This window comes from Mauremys mutica, chromosome 23 (genome assembly GCF_020497125.1).
Source record: "Mauremys mutica isolate MM-2020 ecotype Southern chromosome 23, ASM2049712v1, whole genome shotgun sequence".
Taxonomy (NCBI): Eukaryota; Metazoa; Chordata; order Testudines; family Geoemydidae; genus Mauremys; species Mauremys mutica.
This window is the reverse complement of record NC_059094.1, coordinates 8,237,889-8,257,416: the sequence shown is the minus strand read 5'-3', so window position 1 is coordinate 8,257,416 and position 19,528 is coordinate 8,237,889. Positions and strand designations below refer to the sequence as shown.

General features: G+C 47.9%; 1 long non-coding RNA gene across 1 annotated transcript; it reads left to right on the top strand.

Moving 5' to 3' along the window:
• Window positions 1–829: 829 nt before the first annotated feature.
• On the top strand, window positions 830–18,174 carry LOC123355257. The gene is made up of 3 exons (XR_006575036.1): window positions 830–1,186; window positions 1,298–1,370; window positions 18,095–18,174. It is a non-coding gene; the product is annotated as an uncharacterized LOC123355257 (long non-coding RNA).
• Window positions 18,175–19,528: the final 1,354 nt, after the last annotated feature.

Genomic DNA, 19,528 nt, shown 5'->3' with positions numbered 1-19,528 from the left:
TACGTATTGGCCCTCGGTCTTCCCAAACCACAAAGTAACTTGAGATGACAACAAAGTACTAGCTCTGGGTAAACCCAGCATTCCGCTTCCCTTTCCATCACATAGTGAGCACCTCGCACCAGGGCCCCAAATCCTCAAGGCCTATGCTGGCTGCCAGAGAGTGTCCAGCTGGAGTTCGAACGGTTGCTTTTGTCATAAAAAGCCCTGAATTATTTGGGACTCAAGAAATGCACTTTCCTTCCCCGGTAGTGCTACCGTGGAAAGTGCCCAGGCTGGAGACTCTGCATTTATATATAATGATCCACCAAGAGGGAGATGGGTATGAATAAGCTTCAGGTAAATATTTAGAGCGAAACCACCAAAACCAAGATGTTCGCTCATTTGTACACTGCCTTCCCAACATGCCTACCTACCAACCACTAAGTGACAGGACAACTCCAACCATCTCTTAGTCATGTCCCAAACAACAGCATCTTCACAGCACCCATGAAACCTCACCATTTGACAGTGCTGGTCTGCTAAGCATGCAATACCTGTGAGCAGAGACGGCCAAACAATGCATTGCAAGATTCCTTCGGCGGCTAGCTAATCTTTTGCAATTCCATCCTGACTGTCTTCAAAAGTGTGTGTTATCTGTAAGTATTCATGGAATATTTTGGAAAGGTATTTTTTTTTAGACTAAGGGTTCATGAACTTCTTACATAGGTAACTGATCTCATGTCACAAAGAATCTAAGTCACATGGTATTGCTTCTGGTCCTTGATTGGATAGCTGAAACATTTCAAGCAGAAGAGTAGCAAATAACTCCCTTTCTGGTATGAATGTTCAGATGAATATTCATTTGTGCTAAAATTCGTATAACTTTTGGGATTTCTGGTCATTTTCCTGACTACCCAGAGGCTGCCTGAGTTCTTGTGAACAACAGTCTCACATCATCAGTTGTGGCAAACCAAATTCAGCACTTAATTGCAAAAACATCTGAGGAGGATATTTGGTACTCAGTTGACACAACGCTTACAGATATCTGATTGCTCCAACATGAGTGATCAATAGGATTTGAACCCAGAACTTTAAATAGTGCATCACAGGCCACTGAAGCTAATGAAGTACTGTAACTCTACCAGCTAGCATGTTGTTAGTGCTTAGTAGGCCAGTACATGGGGATCTTTGCAGTGGTCCTATAAGGGTAAGAATATCATCTTAACAATATTTTTTTTCTTTAACAGAGATGGCTGGAGACTTTTTTTTGTATTCTCAAGGTTTTCAGCTGTGACCTATTTTTTTTTTGTTTGTGCAGCATCTTCACAATGCTGATCGGGAAAGTGCTTTCCACATCTGCAACCTATTAGAGGATTAGAAAGCTCCTGAAGGTACTTAGAGTTGAATTATACAGTCCTTGTGAGCATCGACTCTCAAGGGCAGAGGTCTGCCCAGTTTAGATGAGTGGTTCTTTCTCTGTCTGGAATATAACCCCCCCGGAAGGAACCTTGCAATCATGCTGTGATTAGCTGGGCTGTTGTTTTATGATGGGCTTATCTGAGGGAAAAGTCACAGGCTGGTCCAGGTGAAAGGGGCAGAAGTCATAGCCAGCTCCCGAAATTTAGGTTGGGATTTTCAGAAGAACCTAAAGGAGTTAGGTGCCTAATCCCTATAGAATTTGGGTGACTAACTCCCTTAAGTTCCTTTTGAAAATATCAGCCTTTAAAACTACCCCCTGGTGCAACAGTCACAGTGGGTCTGTAGAGCTGGATGTGTAGGCTTCAGCTTCCACCATAAGCACGTGACTGTGATGAGCTGGGCTCAGTTACTTCATCTCTCTGTGGCTTACTGCACTATCAGTAAAATAAGAGAAATTATCTTTCCCCTCCTTAAAAATACATTCTATGAAAAAAATATGCATATGTACACAGGGATAACTAGAGAAATGCAACCAGCTCAGTGGTGCAAGACAACAGCTGCTCCAAGTGTGCACATTTGTGCTTTATGTTGGTTCTCACAGTCAGAAGAATAGCATATCCCTGTGAAACTACAGGTGATATTTATTGGGCAGACAGAGCGTAATTACCTTCATTGGCATTTAGCCAGCATGTCAGGGTTAACATCCCTACACAGAAATGCCTCCTCTCACCCTCGAGGGTTCTTGCTATCTTTTTATTGATGTATTTCTTGTGTAGGAGCACAGACATTCTGGGGAGAGTTTCCATTGTGGGATGACAGCTCAGAATGTCAATTCAGAGTTGAGCTGCATATGCAGTGGCATAGTACACCGTGAAGCAGGGAAGCAATTAATTCTGCTCTGTCCATCTCTGGGGCAGACTGGAATGTTGGTTCAATTCTCCAGGCTCCTCATCATTGGCAAAGATAGTGACAAATTGAAGAGAGTTCAGAGAAGAGCAGCAAAAAGGATCAAGAGCCTGGACAGATGGATTTATGAGGAAAGATTCAAGGAACAGAATAGGCGAGCTATCCCTAAGTGGTGATGGCGCAGGGACATGACAACTATCGGAAGGCTGTATAAACGCTGAGGCTTAAATCGTCGCCTCAGTGAAGTCAAGGGCAAAACTCATATTGACTTCAATGGGGCCAGCACTTCACCCCAAGGAGGGAGAGGAATTATTTAGACTATCTCTTCTCTTGGAGCTGGGGGTGTGATTCCAAGCTAGAGCAGACATACTAGACGTACTGTATCTCACTGAGACAGTGTGCTAAAAACAGCAGTGTAGCTGCAGTAGTACAGGCAGTGAGAGAAGGGGGTATAATTATAGGAGATGAAATTAAGAAATGGAAAATGTAGACTAAATATAAGGAGTTTTCTGTGCTACAAGGACAGGCAGGATGGATAGATAGATGATAGATAGATTGTATGGGGATGGATAGATAGATAGATGTTCTGGACTGTGAGATCTGGCACAGAGGGTCCCTAAAGGCAGTGTTGGAAGTCTCATCACTGGCATCGTTTAACTAGTCTGCACAAAAGTCCAAAGACTATATGCTGTAGAGAACAATCCCACCTTAGCCGGGAGATGAATGAGACATGAGCTAGTAGGCCATTTCCATCTCTGTGACTCAGTGCTGATTTAGATTGATGATGGCTGTCTAGAAAATCACCAAAAACCACTTGTCAGTGCTCCTAGGAGATCTTCTATCTCTACCCTGCCCCAACTTAATTTATGAGATTTGGCAGGCTCACAGCACCAGGTGGCATTGGTGCTAGGTGCTCAAGGCTCCTTTGAATTCATCCAGAGACTTCTTCAATACGGAAGTCTAACAAGGTCAGATCATCTTGTGAAATTTCTGGGTTTGGCTGGGATAATACTGGGAGAACTGCTTCTGCTTCTAGTCCTGGACAGAAACAGGCAGTGCAAAGGCTATGGACAAACTATTTCTTTCCCTAACCTCAAATATTTAGGATTAGTTGAGTTAGTTGTGATTTGGAGTCAGATTCTATTATTTATAGGACAATAGTACCTAGGGGTCCCAAGTGAGATCATAGCCTCAATTTGTTAGATGCAGTACGCACATAGGGAGAGACAATCTACACTCTAAACATTTAGCATTTGCAAAGCACGAGAAGGTAAACGGAGGTGAAGTGTCCTTCCCAGGGTCATGAAGCAAGTGAATGGCAGAGTTGGGAAAAAGACCCCAGGTCTGCTAATACCCAGCTAACTGTCCTATCCACTAGGTTGTGCTACCTCCTCTCTTATTGTGAACAGAATTGCTGTATTATCTGAATTGGTTTATCCATCCTAATTATAATCACACAGCAAAGCCAATAAGGGATGTCCTCTAATGAACTGCCATGCAGGACTCATGTGCACTTGGCCAAGCAATATGTCTTCTTGTCCTGTGTTTGGGTACGTATGTTTTCCTTGAAACAATGGTGCCATTATTCTCATATGGCTGTGAGTTATTACTCCACGGAAGCCCAGATATATCATTGCAAACATTAGTCCTAGCGTGGTTGAGTAGGACAGTTCATCACTAGAAGTTCAACGTTGTGGACCAAACGATCCTTGCCTTTTAGCACTGCCATGCTTTCATTACTCACTGCAAATGAGTGAAGAACAACTGAAAGCCTCTTCCTTTCCTTGGGGCATTACAATTACAGTAGACAGGCAAAAATAGCCAGGCAATACATCGTACAATACATTGCTTGACATAAGGAGCTATATCCTGTAGGTCCTCATAAGTTATTCATGATTCATTACTCATCCCGGGTTGAAAATTGAGAAAGGACCATTAAGTAACAGGAATGCATATTTATTCAAGACTAAACTGATCTGTTTGAGAAGCAAGGTTGACGATAACAAGCCGGGGAGAGACGGTAGGTTTTAATGGCAAAACAGAAAACAACAGAGACACCTCTGTGCCAATCAGGGACCTCCTGAAGCATGCAAACAAATGATGTGAGCAGTAAAATCTCTCACCCTCGCATCACCAGATGTGGGTTGTGTCAGCTTGATTTCCAGACCTTCCCCTCCACGGCGGGAGCCGATCACATCAGAATGTGCTTTCACTTCCACCCATTTCTTCTGTCTAATCACCCGGACTCTGGGCTGGGGCCAGATCAGCAACTGGGGTCAGTGGGTACCATTCCACCAAAGCCAATGGAGTGATGACAACTTGTGTCCAGCTGAGCAGGTGGCACCTAGCATTTCGCTAAATTCAAATGGCTCCACCCAGCGTTTCTGATGAACATTACGGGCCTTTTTATTTTTGTTCGTTCTCAAATGTCAAGTAGATCTTTTACAGCAGCTCTTAAGAAGATAAAGGGGATTAAAGGATCATTTTATCCTATTTAAAGTTAGCTCTGAGACGATGGGAGTAAACAGACACATTTTAAAGGGCATTAATCTGAGCTCTTTCGTCTTATCCCCCACCCACTTCTTTTTCGTCTTCCTAGCTCTGCAAACAAATTCTGTTGCGATTTCACTTTCCTGGATGTATTAACTTGGGCAGATGGAATAATTGCCCCAAAAGCAAATCCCTCCCCCCAAAATCTGGTTTCAATATTGGACCCAAGTTTAAATTAGGTTCTCAAGCCTCACTTTGATCGTATGGCAAAAAGAGCGGGCTGGAGGGGGAAGGGTGCTCTGGCTGGCGGAAGAAATTGTCTTTGTGGCTGGCTCAGAGAAGGAAGGCGGCTGCGTATTGGCAGCAGAACCATGGACGTTATGAATGTTTAAAAGGAAATCTGAGACCTTTGCATTTAGATCAGAAAACAAAACTTTGGACTAGAGAGAGAAATGTTCAAACTAGCTGGCAGGGAATCGAGAGAGACTTGTTAACCTTGAATGAGGAACGGACGGTCAGTTCACCCTTAATCTTTAAACGCTAACGCACACTTATTTTGAATTGAAGTGAATGTATTGCTGGTGAAAAGTGCTGGGTTGGGAGTCCTGGGGGTTGATATCCCCTGTTTATCCACAGAACAGGCCCGGCTGGAGAGATTACTTGCACACACTATCCACATGCCTGAACCCTGACCCACCTGTAACAGTGAGAGGGCCACTCAGTTTCCGATGGGCCATCCAGTTCCTGGGGGTCATGCTTATTTTTAAACAGGGAAGGATCCTCATGGACTTCTGTGCGTCAGCACTTTGCTGGACTCAGAGCCGGGGCATCCAGCCCCTCACAGGGACAGCCTGAGAAATTGCTTACACACTTCAACTGCTTTGCAGGATCACTCCTTTAGCACCACCGTGGACCTGCATGCAACAGAAATCAGACTGAGATCTAGCACCTCGTTTCACGTAGACCCTCAGGCTGCTGTCAGAGAATGAGCCAATTTGGCCATCATTGATGTGGGTTAGGACTGAACTGATCACTAGAAGACACGGCAACAGGCAGCACATTACCAACCACCTGAGCCATCTGTTTGCCTAAAAACTGCTGTCTGTGGGGTGCGTTCACCTATTTCTTAGGGCCCATTCACCCCTGGCTGTTATATAATATTTTGTGACATCACAGACTATTGGTGTGAAGATGCTTATGATGTCACAGAGGCAGGGGTGCTAGAACAATGTGTATAAAGGGGGTGCTGAGAGACATTGAACCAAACTGTAAACCCTGTACATGATGGAAACCACTTCAAGCCAGGGGGTGCAGCAGCACCCCTGTTTCCAGCACAGAGGAGGAGGAATTCAGTTAGGGAGTAAGCAGGAGGAGTAATTGAAAAAAGGGAAATCTCCCACTGCTCTCAGTGGACTCTGGGTCATCAGGACCATTATCCTCAGCAGTAATAATAGTAACAATAAAACCAAAGGACGTAAGATCCAACCTCCCCGCTGGGATCTGAGAGTCAAGCTGGGTTCCTTACTTCTTGAGCATCATGATCTTTAACCCAGACCCAGCTGGAGTCATATCATACGGGTACTGTTTGCTGAAGGGAGCTATGATACAGAAAAGTGGAGCCCTGGAGACTACTTTGAGGCCACACGCTCCAGTGTCGATGTCTCTGCTTTGAGGCTGTGATGAATAAATCCTAAGGATTTCAATACAGCACCAAAATCAGCTTCAACTCCTATCAAAGCCAAACCCTGGTCCTGAGCTAGAAGGGAGGAATGTGAGGTATGTAGCTGTCATTCTGTGTTCTGCATGCCACTGCTTTAGCAGAAGACGTCTACCTGCCTGAAGAGGGCAGTGCTGCCAGGGGAGAGAGGCACACTCTGTTTTCTCAGGGCTTGTCTACACTACAGGACTATTTCGAATCTACTTAAGTCGAATTTGTGGATTCGACCTTAATAAGTCGAATTTGTGTATCCATACTAAATACACAAATTCGAACTTCTGAGTCCACATTCACGGGGCCAGCTTCGACTTTGGAAGCGGTGCACTGTGGGAAGCTATCCCACAGTTCCCGCACTCCCTGCTGCCCATTGGAATTGTGGGATTTCCCCCCAATGCATGCTGGGGGAAAAAATGTGTCGTCATTGAACCGTCAATCCCGCCCTCCCTGTCTTCCTTGAAAGCGCCGGCGGGAAATCTGTTCGCGCCCTTGTCTGGTCGGTTACAGCGCGGACGCCACAGCACTGCGAGCATGGAGCCCGCTGCGATCATCGCTGCACTTATGGCCGTTGTCAACTCCTCGCACGTTATCGTCCACCTCTTCCACAGTCAGATGCTGAGAAACCGGGCGAGGAGGCTCCGGCAGCACGGTGAGGAGAGTGGCGCAGACCTCTCAGAAAGCAGGGTACGCCGGGCAGTGGAGATCATGGTGGCAATGGGTCAAGTTCATGGTGTGGAACGGCGATTCTGGGCCCGGGAAACAAGCACAGACTGGTGGGACCGCATAGTGCTGCAGGTCTGGGATGACACAGAGTGGCTGCGAAACTTCAGGATGCGTAAGGGCACTTTCCTTGAACTGTGTGACTTGCTGTCCACTGCCCTGAAGCGCCAGGACACAAGGATGCGAGCAGCCCTGAGTGTGCAGAAGCGAGTGGCCATAGCCCTCTGGAAACTTGCCACGCCAGACAGCTACCGGTCAGTAGCGAACCACTTTGGCGTGGGCAAATCTACCGTGGGGATTGCTGTCATTCAAGTAGCCCACGCAATCGTTGAGCAACTGCTCTCAAAGGTAGTGACTGTCGGAAATGTCCAGGTCATCATAGATGGCTTCGCCGCGATGGGATTCCCAAACTGCGGTGGGGCTATAGATGGGACTCACATCCCTATCCTGGCACCAGCCCACCAGGCCAGCGAGTACATTAACCGAAAGGGCTACTTTTCAATGGTGCTGCAAGCTGTGGTGGACCATAGGGGACGTTTTACCAACATCAACGTCGGGTGGGCGGGCAAGGTTCATGACGCGCGTGTGTTCAGGAACTCTGGTCTGTTTAGACGCCTCCAGGCAGGCACTTTCTTCCCGGACCACAAAATAACGGTTGGGGATGTGCAGATGCCTACAGTGATCCTCGGGGACCCGGCCTACCCGCTAATGCCCTGGCTCATGAAGCCCTATACAGGCGCCTTGGACAGTGAAAAGGAACTCTTCAACTACCGGCTGAGCAAGTGCAGAATGGTGGTGGAGTGTGCTTTCGGACGTCTCAAGGGGAGATGGCGGACCTTACTGACTCGCTCGGACATCAGCGAAAAGAATATCCCCGTAGTGATTGCTGCTTGCTGTGTGCTCCACAATCTCTGTGAGAGCAAGGGCGAGACCTTTTTGGCCGCTTGGGAGGTTGAGGCAAATCGCCTGGCTGCTGTTTACGATCAGCCAGACACCCGTGCTGAGAGAATATCCCAGCGGGAAGCGATATGCATCAGGGAGGCTTTGAAAGCGAGTTTCCTCGCAGAGCAGGGTAACCTGTGACTGTCCACTTGATTTTAAGAGAGCCTGATCATAAACCAAATTTCCCCCAGTTCCGAAGGACGTTTTAAAACTAAGGACATGTTTTAGTAATTAATAATAAATCTTTCGTTGACTTTGCATTTCTCTTTCTTCGTTGAAACATGGAAGCACTCTGTGCTGGTTAAGGTGTGCACTGATGGGTGGGTTTGCAGGAAGGGGCGAGGGGTGCCGTCTTTGGATAGGGGTTAACATGACGGCTGTGGGTTTGGGCGTTGGAAGGGGTGAGGGGTGTGGGGGAAGGGTGAGTATCTGCCCCTGGATGAGGTCTCTTTTTGGGGCTCAGGGCACCGGGGAGGATCGTGACTACGGTCCAAGTGCATGTGAAGGGAAGCCTGCCTTTACATTCTGGGATGTCAGGCACCAGGACCCTGCACAAGCATACACATCAAGGAAAGACCCGGGGCAGCATACACCACACAGACTGTCCCTGGTGCCTAGTGACTGCAGTCTGTGTGTGCCCTGCAGTTGACCCTGCAGCCAAGTCTGTAGCATGGCACTGTGGGCTATGCAGTGAAATTACAACCCCCCCCCCCTACAGAACAACAGAAAGTCTTCTGACACCAGAAACGTGACGGAAACAGTCAGTAACACAAAACCGCTTTTAATAATGTAGTACACAGTGGGGGGTTTAAACTTGGAGTTGGGACTGGTTGATGCTTTAAGGAAAGAGCTTGTACAAATTTACAGCGCGACAGTTGTCTCGAACATTATCGGTGTGCTGCGGTGCAGGGACAGTTCTCACGGCCCCTACCGCCCCTCCGTCTTGTCACTTTGGGTGAGGGGGGGACAGGACTTCTTGGCGTTGGAGGGCGGTTGCAGATGCACTGCAGGGGGGCTCTCTCCTCCTGACTGCGGTCTTGCAGAACATCTACAAGGCGCTGGAGCGTGTCCGTTTGCTCCCTCATTAGACCAAGCAGCGTTTGAGTCGCCTGCTGGTCTTCCTGCCGCCACCTATCCTCCCGTTCCATGTGTGTGCGATGCTGCTGACACAGGCTCTCCCTCGACTGTCTCTGCTCTGCCGCCTCCGCTCTGGAGCTGGCCATCAGTTCCTGGAACATGTCGTCCCTTGTCTTTTTCTTTCGGCGTCTAATCTGAGCCAGCCTCTGCGAGGGGGATGGCGGGGCAGTCCGGGAAGGACCCGAAGCTGTGTGATGCGAAAAAGTAGGTGATTTCCTTGAACAAATACATGTTTGCCAACAGTAAACACAGTCTAGTCAGTTTCAGTTAAGAAGACCAAACAGGGAACCAAGTCTCAGGAGATCTCGGAACTAGTCCGAGATTTCGGAATACGCTCTCATTGGCGGCGCGATTGCACTGGATAGCGCACAAGCGAGGAGAGACAGCTGCATCCCTCTTGCACAAAGTCCTGGTAAGCCTTACAGTACAGAGTGCTTATCAGTTACTGCTTAGCTGTGCTCTCCTGCTGGAGGCAATGTGCAAAGCAGAAAAGATGAGCGTTATGCGGCACCTCCCGCCAGTGAACGGGAAAGACCCCTGTATGCGTTTCCTCTGTGGCCTGCAACACGTGGCTGTTAAGCGAGGGTCATTCTTATGCAAAGTAAAACTCTGTTAAGCGAGGGTCATTCTTATGCAAAGTAAAAGTCTACCATGCACAATAGTAACGGTACACTAATTCCACTAATTAGATGCAGCACTTCCACAACGACATCACCCTGAGGCGTGTCAGGCGCACACAGAGAGAGCGGATGCTAACAGAAGCCCTGCACAGACCAGGACCATACGCTGCCATGCTTGTCGAGGCGATGGTCCCCCTGTACCTGAGGATGGCCTGGCGCGGAAGAGTGTGCTTCAACGGAGCACCCAATAAAGCACCTCTCCCAAGAAACCTCTTGCTGAGGCTTTTCCAGCTGCTCTCTGAGAGCTTTTTTGAACTATCCCCAGAGGACTATTGCTCCATTGCTGTTTGTGTAGACCTGCTGTTTGTCTAGTTTCATATTTAAAAATTGTTATATAGTATTTCTATTTTTTATATATATCCCTGTTTCTTAAAAAAATAAATGTATCCCTGTTTGTAGCACTTACCGCCTGATCCTTCCCCTGATTCCGAGTCCGGGTTAACGGGCGGGGACGGTTGGTAGGGGATCTCTGTGAGGGTGATGAAGAGATCCTGGCTGTCAGGGAAAGCGGGAGTGGGTTCGATGTCGCCTGCGCCGTCCTCAACAGACCCTTCCTCATCTTCCCCATCGGCGAACAGGGAGGGGGAACTGTCCCGGTACACTATTCCGTCCTCGGAGTCCACCGTCACTGGTGGGGCACTGGTGGCAGACCCACCTAGAATGGCATGCAGTGCCTCGTAGAAGCGGCATGTCTGGGGCTGGGCTCCGGAGCGTCCGTTTGCCGCTCTGACTTTTTGATACCCTTGTCTTAGGTCCTTCACTTTCACGCGGCACTGCATCGCATCCCGGCTGTATCCTTTGTCTTTCATGGCTTTAGAGACCTTCTCGAAGGTCTTCGCGTTCCGCTTGTTGGAGCGCAGCTCCGAGAGCACAGACTCCTCGCCCCACACAGCGATCAGATCCTGGACTTCCCGGTCAGTCCATGCTGGGGACCTCTTTCTATTCTGGGATTGCCCGGACTCCTCTGCTGGAGAGCTCTGCATCGTTGCAGGTGCTGCGGAGCTCGCCCCGATGTGCAACCAGAACGTCAGATTCAAACCGCCCAGACAGGAAAATGAATTCAAATTTTCGCGGGTCATTTCCTGTGTGGCTGGCCAGAGAATCCAAGCTCGGAATGCTGTCCAGAGCGTCAACAGAGTGGTGAACTGTGGGATAGCTCCCGGAGCTGCTAAGTTCGATTAGCATCCACACCAAGCCTAATTCGAGCTAGCAAGTGCGAATTTAGCGTTACTCCACCTGCCGGGGTGGAGTACCAAATTCGAACTAAAGAGCCCTCTAGTTCGAATTAAATGGCTTCCTGGTGTGGACGGTTGAGCGGTTAGTTCGAATTAACGCTGATAAATTCGAATTAAAGTCCTAGTGTAGACCAGGCCTCAGTCTTTCATGGGGAGTTTTAGATTAGTTCGTTCTTAGTTTGTTCCCCTTAATCTAAAATAAAAGACAATGGGATTGAAAGTGTTTATTTTGCTCTTTGAAACATAACAAGAAAAAACAATTGCTAAGGAAGGAAGAACCCTTCACTTACAGGCTTTCAAGGGATTATTAGAAATGACGGGGGGAAATAACTGGCTTTTGAGATGTAGGTGAAAATACTTTGACAGCATCCCTTTTAAACAGCTCCCTTCATGTTTAAGTTGCAGTAATTAGTTTAGTTCTCATGCTCCAGACAGTGAAATATTTACCAACACATGGAGAGCTAGATGAACTAGCAAAACTGGTCCATAGACACACCTTCAGTTATTTTCTTCGTGGTGTCCCTCATAAAGGACGCCGCTGCAGTCTTCTTGTAGTGGCTTGGTAACTCCAGGATAATAACCTACTATGCTACCATCTAATGGAGTTATTCCTTTAGCTCAAAGGATAGAGGTGCAGTGCTGATGACCTTGAACCCTGCTGACCCTCATGCTGCCATTTGAACCCTTAACACTCAGATGCTTGGGATGAGCTTCCTCTAATAAGGGTAGCAATTAACACCATGGCAAACTATTTATCATGTTCATCTTTAGTAGATGGCTCAGTCAAAGACAACAGCCTTCTATTGCTGCAGTTAATGGAGTTATTAGCACTGGATGTTAAACAGATGGAAGAGAGACCCAATAAATAACAATACCCGCTTTCCAGTGGTGGGGAAGAACTTCAACACCCACAAAATTACTTTTTTCCTCACTGGCAAAATGATTGTCAAAGGAAAAAGAACATCACGGGCTTATCAATCCACTAACACAAGCTGAGTTCCACACAGCCCTTCCCTGACTGCAGCAGGAAGGAGGGAAAGTCACAAGTACACAGCGGCGCATTGATCCCAATAGCCTGAAGCCTGGCAGATAAAGACTTTAGGAACAGGTTAAAAAAAACAACTTGGACACAAATTATCTCAGACAAGGCAGCACTGGAAACAGTGATGGATTTTCACCAGATCCCAGCTGGTGGAGTCAGTGTATTTTGTGGTGAGTGACACCTCTATGCAAAGTGCAGATGTTTGTCATGGGAGAAAAATCAAGTAGGATGGTCTGATATAGACGAGAGAAGGCTGGTTTAGCGGGTAAGGTGGAGTCCCTGCGCTGTCACAGACTTCTTGTGTGACCTTGGGCAAATTACTTAGGGTTTGGCTACACTTGCAGGTGTGCAGCACTGGGAGTTACAGCTGTCTTCATACAGCTGTGTAGGGAAAGCGCTGCAGTGTGGCCACACTGACAGCTACCAGCGCTGCAGTGTGGCCACATTTGCAGCATTTGCAGCGGTGTTGGGAGTGATGCATTATGGGCAGCTATCCCACAGAGCACCTCTTCCCATTCTGGCACCATGGGTTGTGGGAAGGGGGCGGAGGATGCGGGTCATTCTGCTTCCTGTCCCAACGCCCCGTGATGCATCGCTTCACATCCCAGCAATCACTGTTTTTCTGTCCACATTTGGCACCTTCTTGACTCTCTCAACGGTTTCTGTGCAGCGCGATTTCTGTGGGAAATGGAGCCCGAACTGCTGAGGAATATGCTGACGAGTCTCGCCAGCACATCACTTTTAGCAGTTGAGCTATTCCTTAAGATCCAAAGTGATGAGGAGTCCGACGATGATAGCGTGACGCGTATGACACGAAATTGCTTGTGGCATTCACAGAAATGCTTAGCACCGTGGAATGCCACTTTTGGGCTCTGGAAACCAGCACTGAGTGGTGGGATCACATCATTATGGAAGTCTGGGATGATGAGCAGTGACTGCAGAACTTTCGGATGAGAAAAGCCACTTTCATGGGACTGTGTGCTGAGCTCGCCCCCACCCTGAGGTGCAAGGACACGAGATTGAGAGCTGCCCTGCCGGTGGAGAAGCGGGTGGCTATTGCAATCTGGAAGCTGGCAACTCCAGACAGCTACCGATCGGTCGGGAACCAGTTTGGAGTGGGAAAGTCGACCGCTGGAATCGTGTTGATGCAAGTTTGCAGGGCCATTAATCACATCCTGCTAAGAAGAACCGTGACTCTGGGGAATGTGCAGGACATTGTGGATGGCTTTGCACAAATGGGTTTCCCTAACTGTGGAGGGGCGATAGATGGGACGCATATTCCTATTCTGGCACCACCCCACCTAGCATCTGAGTACGTTAATCGGAAGGGGTATTTCTCCATGGTTCTCCAGGCACTTGTGGATCACCGTGGGTGATTCATTGACATTAACACAGGCTGTCCTGGAAAGGTGCATGATGCACGCATCTTTCGGAACAGTGGCCTCTTCAGGAAGCTGCAGGCAGGGACTTTTTTCCCAGACCGGAAGATCACAGTAGGGGACGTCGAAATGCCCATTGTGATCCTTGGAGATCCTGCTTACCCATTACTGCCTTGGCTCATGAAACCGTATACAGGGAAGCTTGACAGGAGCAAGGACCGATTCAACTACAGGCTGAGCCGGTGCCGAATGACTGTGGAGTGTGCTTTTGGTCATTTAAAGGGACGCTGGCGATCTCTGTATGGGAAGCTAGACTTGGGGGAAAGCAGCATCCCCGCGGTTATATCTGCGTGCTGTACCCTCCACAATATTTGTGAAGGGAAGGGTGAAAGATTCAGTCAGGCATGGACCTCCGGGGTTCAACGCCTGGAGGCTGAATTTGCACAGCCAGAGAGCAGGGCTACTAGAGAGGCCCAGCACAGGGCTGCAAGGATTAGGGATGCCTTGAGGGAGGAACTTGAGGCTGAAAACCAACAGTGATGTTTGGTGCCTTGCACGGGAGTGAAGTGCAGTGGTTACAATGTTAGTAGGAATCTGTGTTTCCTAAGCTGATTTGCAGTGCCTGTTTCTTTCCTGGGCTAAGGTATCTTTGACTTTCTGCAATAATAAAGACTGTTTTCAAAGCCAAGAGTTCATTTATTGAAAAGAAAATTACTTTATTGACAGACCCACAACATTTTGGGAACCTAAAAGGGCAGGGGGGTGGGGTGGGGAACTGTACAGTCCCAGGTTAGAATATGTCCTGTCTGGAGTGCTGTGCAATGACTGCTTCACTTCAGGCTGGCTATACTGCATGGTGATGGGGTTTGGGTGCAGAGGGTAAGGGTCGTAGTTCTCAGGGCTGGTTGGTGAACGTACAGGTGTTGGAGGCAGCTGGTGGTGGTAAGAACCTGGATGCTGGGGAAGGGGGTTTTGAGCTGACATTGGGGCAGAAGGGAAAGAGCTTTGGGATGGGGTGGGCGGTGGGGTAGCACGGTAGTGCTCTGCCTGCATGGCTACGAGCGCCTGGATAGAGTCCGCTTGGCGCGCCAGGATGCTTATCAGCTGCTTTGTGCTTTTCTTCTTAGCCACTGTGTTTCTCTGGCGGATCCTGCTTTCCCTTTCCCTCCAGTCCTGCACTTTTTGATTCTCTGTGACAGAATGCTGCATAACTGCTTGCAGCAGGTCTTCTTTGCTTTCTTGTGGCTTCTTCCGGAGGTTTTGTAATCTTTGAGACGTTGATAACACGGGCAGCCGAGATCTCAAGGTTGCTTCTGTAAAGGCAAAAAATGCAACACTTAACAGAGGCAGCATTGTTTATACCAGACAGTTATTCCCACACAGTTAAGGAGTGTAACAGTCTTCACAATAGCATAATTTCCCCATCCCAAAGAGAGCGCACATAACCCACGGGAGCCCCGAAATGGTGAGTAAGGGGGACTGATTGCTTCACAGCTTTACTGTCCTCGGGGTTTCTGTGCGTAGGGGAAAGCAAACAGCTGCAGGGGGCACCTACACTGAACACTATCCCAACATTTTCTACAGGAGTTGATCCTGGAAGATATCTCGCTGCTGGTGGTCACCTGGGAAGAGCGGGAGGGTCTTCTACAGCAATGCGGATTCCGCCCTGGCCCCTATGCAGCTTGCCTTTGTGCAGCAATGGTGCCCCCACCCCTCGCGGCACAGTGGCGCGGACGCGTTAGCCTGACTGGGAAAAGGACCACAGTGGCTCTCCCAATAAACTTGCGCAAGCGCATTGCCCACGCTCTGGCTGAATCTTTTGAAGAGATTACCGAGGCCGATTACCGCGACGTGATAGACCACATCAATGGGCTATTCCGCATCTAGGCCTGCATGCATGCAGCCCTAACCCTCCCTCCTCTCCTGAAAAATTTCCACCCTGAAAATAAAAGCCGCTTACCGGGAACCCGCTCCTCTGTTTGTCCTCCACCAAGTACTGGCTGCTGCGACTGGCTACCTTCCTCCTGGCTTGAGAAGAGCTCCTGGCTGCATGCCTCCAGGGACTCCAGGGTGTCTCCCCCCACCCCAGTACCCTCACTCTCGGTTTCCTCCTCCCCCCCTCCCCACTCTGAAGCATCCATCGTGGTCCTCAGATTGGCGGTGGGGTCACCCCCAAGTATCGCATCCAGCTCTTTGTAAAAATGGCAGGTTGTGGGTGCAGCGCCAGAGCGGCGGTTTCCCTCGCGGGCTTTGCAATAGGCACTCTGCAGCTCGTTCACTTTAACCCTGCACTGCAGCGCGTCCCGGTCATGGCCCCTTTCCAGCATGGCCCTTGATATCTGCCCATAGGTATCGTAATTCCTACGGCTGGAGCGCAGCTGAGACTGCACAGCTTCCTCCCCGCAAACAGTGATGAGGTCCAGCAACTCGCCATTGCTCCATTCTGGGGCTCGTTTGGCACGTGGAGGCATGGTCACCTGGAAAGATTCACTGATTGCACTCTAAACCTGGCTGAGCAAACAGGAAGGGGATTTTTAAAGTTCCTGGGGCATTTAGAGAGCGGGTCACCTGAGGCCAGGGCAGTAGAGTTCGAACTGATGAGCAGAGTGGCTGAACAGGCATTCTGGGATACCTCCGAATACCTCTGGAGGCCAATAACAGCGCTTTTGGTGGCCACACTGGCGGAGCAGCACTGCATCAGCAGCGCTATAGTCGTTATTCCCCAGGCCGAGGTGGAGTACAACCAGCGCTGTAGCCAGGGAGATACAGCGCTGTATGTGCCTTGCAAGTGTGGACGGTGAGTGAGTTGCAGCGCTGTAAAGCCACTACCAGCGCTGCAACTCTCCAGTGTAGCCAAGCCCTCAGTTTCTCCGTGCTTCAGTTCCCCATCTTACAGATGGGGACAATAGTACTTCACAGGACAGTGGGGAAATATTTTGAGATGCTCAATAATGGGGGCCAAGTAAGTACCATTGACAGAGAAGTATAATGAAATATATACACACAGTATTTGTATCTCCGTAGTGCTTAGTGGTCCTCCCAGCCAAGGTCTGTACCTCAGTGTGCTAGGTGCTGTACAAACATACTTAAAGAAACAGTCCCACTCCCTGCCCACGGAGCTTACAATGTAAGCAGACAATACAGTAAAAGGAAACATTATTATCTTTGTTTTGCACATGGGAAACTGAGGCCCAGAAAGACTAAGACCCCGATTTAGCAACGCACTTAAAGTTATGCAAGTTCCTAAATCCAACTCTGTGGAGAAAAGGACTTAAGCCCCTGCTCTAGTCTTATTGATTTCCAAGTGACTGAAGCACATGCTTATGCACTCTGGCGCCTCAGTGGCTTCCCCAGGGTCACACAGGAAGTTTGTGACAGAGTGAGAATTTGAGCCCAGATGTTCTGAGTCCAGCCCAGTGCCTCAACCCCATAATGATCCTTTGGGTTAAATCAGAGATGAGTACTGTTTACCTAGCACCATAGATGTGGCTGGAGCTCCACAGAACAAAGACAGGCAGATTCCTGGCCCAGAAGTTTTTATAATCCAAGTTAAAACCAGAACAAAGGGAAAAGACAATGACAAAGCTAAGGAACAGGGACGAGCTGGGATAATTAATAGTGAGGACAATCAGCTTATAAATCATTCAGGAAATTAGCACGCATCTAGTCTAGGCAGCTAGAGATTTTTAATTTAATTGTTTTGATTTAATTTGAGCAATAGCAGGCCTTATTTACATAGGAGCGGGCCTCTGCAGCACCTTTTGGCTTCAGTGGGTGCTCAGCACTTCTAGTTTATATGCAGTGGGTTTTGAGACTGGACTGGAGTGTGTAAAAGGAGGCAATGGGAGAGACAGGGTCAGGAACAGAGCTGGTTGGGAATTTTTCAACTTTCTTTGGAAAATGCTGGTTTGTCCAAACTGAAAAGGCTGGCAGGAAATTTAAGCTAATTATATAAAACAATAGAAATGTTTCATGTTGAAACAAAACATGTAGAAAATGTGAAAGTGAAACGTTTCAGTTGACCCACAACATTTTTTTTTTCAGATGGTGAAAATTATTGTGATTTCAACTTTTTGTCCCAAATCAGAAGGGGAAACATGTTCAAAACCCCCCAAAACTTTCTGGGATGGGAAAACCATTCCCTGCTTAACTTCTGTTGGGAAGGGCGTATATGGGGCACCGTAAAAGAAGATGACAAGGCAAAGATGGGGAAGAAGTTCAAAAAGCAGGTCTTATCAGGAATTTTGGATCCCGCTTCCACCCATGGCATTAGGGTGAGATTGTGCCTGGATTGTGGGTTTGGCACTGTCCATAGCTTATAAGTGTCTATATAATAATGTGTGCGGAATATGTATAGTACACACATACTCATAGCATTAAGAACCTAACCTCTTCATTATCCCACTGTCACTAGTTTCCTGATCAGTTCTCTTGCACTACTTCCTTCACAGCAGTTTAGTGTTATGTACGACACAATAATGACACAACCATCAAATTACTCTGCCACATGCCTGTAAACGTCTTCCATGCAGATGGATGTTAAATCATGGTACCGGATCAAAGAGGTCCTATGCAACAGGTAACTTGCACATCGTTGGAAATGTCTTTAATGCCACATTGATTGATTTCTTTATTACCCTTTGACGAAGTTTAACACAATAAACAGAATCAATCCCAGGGGCTAAGCGCCTTGTGCCCGATGGGAGTAGGTTGGCCTCTAAAATTGAATTACAGTTATTGTTCTGCGTGTAGTATTTTTTCATGTCTCATCATGACAGATGGCTCTGTAAATGATAGCAGATTTGTATTTCATTAGGACACTTAGTCAAAAGATCAATAGTGCCGCCATCCACCTTTGCAATAATACATATACAGACCGTGCTGGCTGCAAGGAACCAAATGAGATTTAGCTAGTATTGGGGACACAGCCAACATATGTTTTATTTGTAATAATATCTCATTGATTTAACAACAACAAAAAAGTGCTGCAAACCCAGCAGCTTTTATTGTCACACTTTATCTTTTCTCTGTGCACTGGTGAGATTGGCATTTTTTCTCGAGGTGCAGGGTCGGGAAGGGAAAGAAACCCAAGAAATGGACTTTCTTGATGTACCTTGGCGTGTAATCTCCAGAGCCCCCTAGTGGCCTAGTCTATGCCATTTCTGAAAAAAAGACACATTCCCCCTACAGACTGAAATATTTCTCCTTTTTTTAAAAAAAAACCTGCAGCTTGAGTCGAGCACACAAATCAAGAGGAGCCAGGAAGAGATAATGTATATCTTAGAAGAGAAAGAAAACATTCCAGAGAGGCTTTGTTTTCTTTAATGTATTCCCTTCCACCCCCGCCCTCTTCCGACTTCATCAGCATCGTTGATTCAATTCAGGAGTTACTTTCGAGTTACAGGCTATATTGATTGACTTGGGTTGTAATGGGTCTTTTCAGTGTAAGCAGCGGTGCATAAAAGATTGGTTTTAAACCTCCCCCTTATGGTGCATTGATTTAGTGTGATTAAATGTGGATATAAGGCTTTAGCTAGGCATTGCCTGCTGCACAAAGATATGGGAGTTGGGGGTGCGGGGGAGGGAGGTTGGAAATGGGGCTTTTGAAAGCACTGATAGCACATTACGGTAAAATAATAATCTCCGCCAAATGTACACATACGCCAGCCGATTAACGATGTTCACATTTCACTGAAGAATCCCAGATCTACAGGGGAAAAGGGGAGGTGTTCATTGGTAAAATGCCGCCTTCATGCTATCATGTGCGATTTCTCAGCCAGGTCTGTCTGCCGTCTATAGTAACTGTCGTTGTGAATGCTTCAGGACATGAAGATCTGTGTTTAGCAAAGGGCTTACAGAGCGTGTTTCTCTGAAGGTTGCCCACA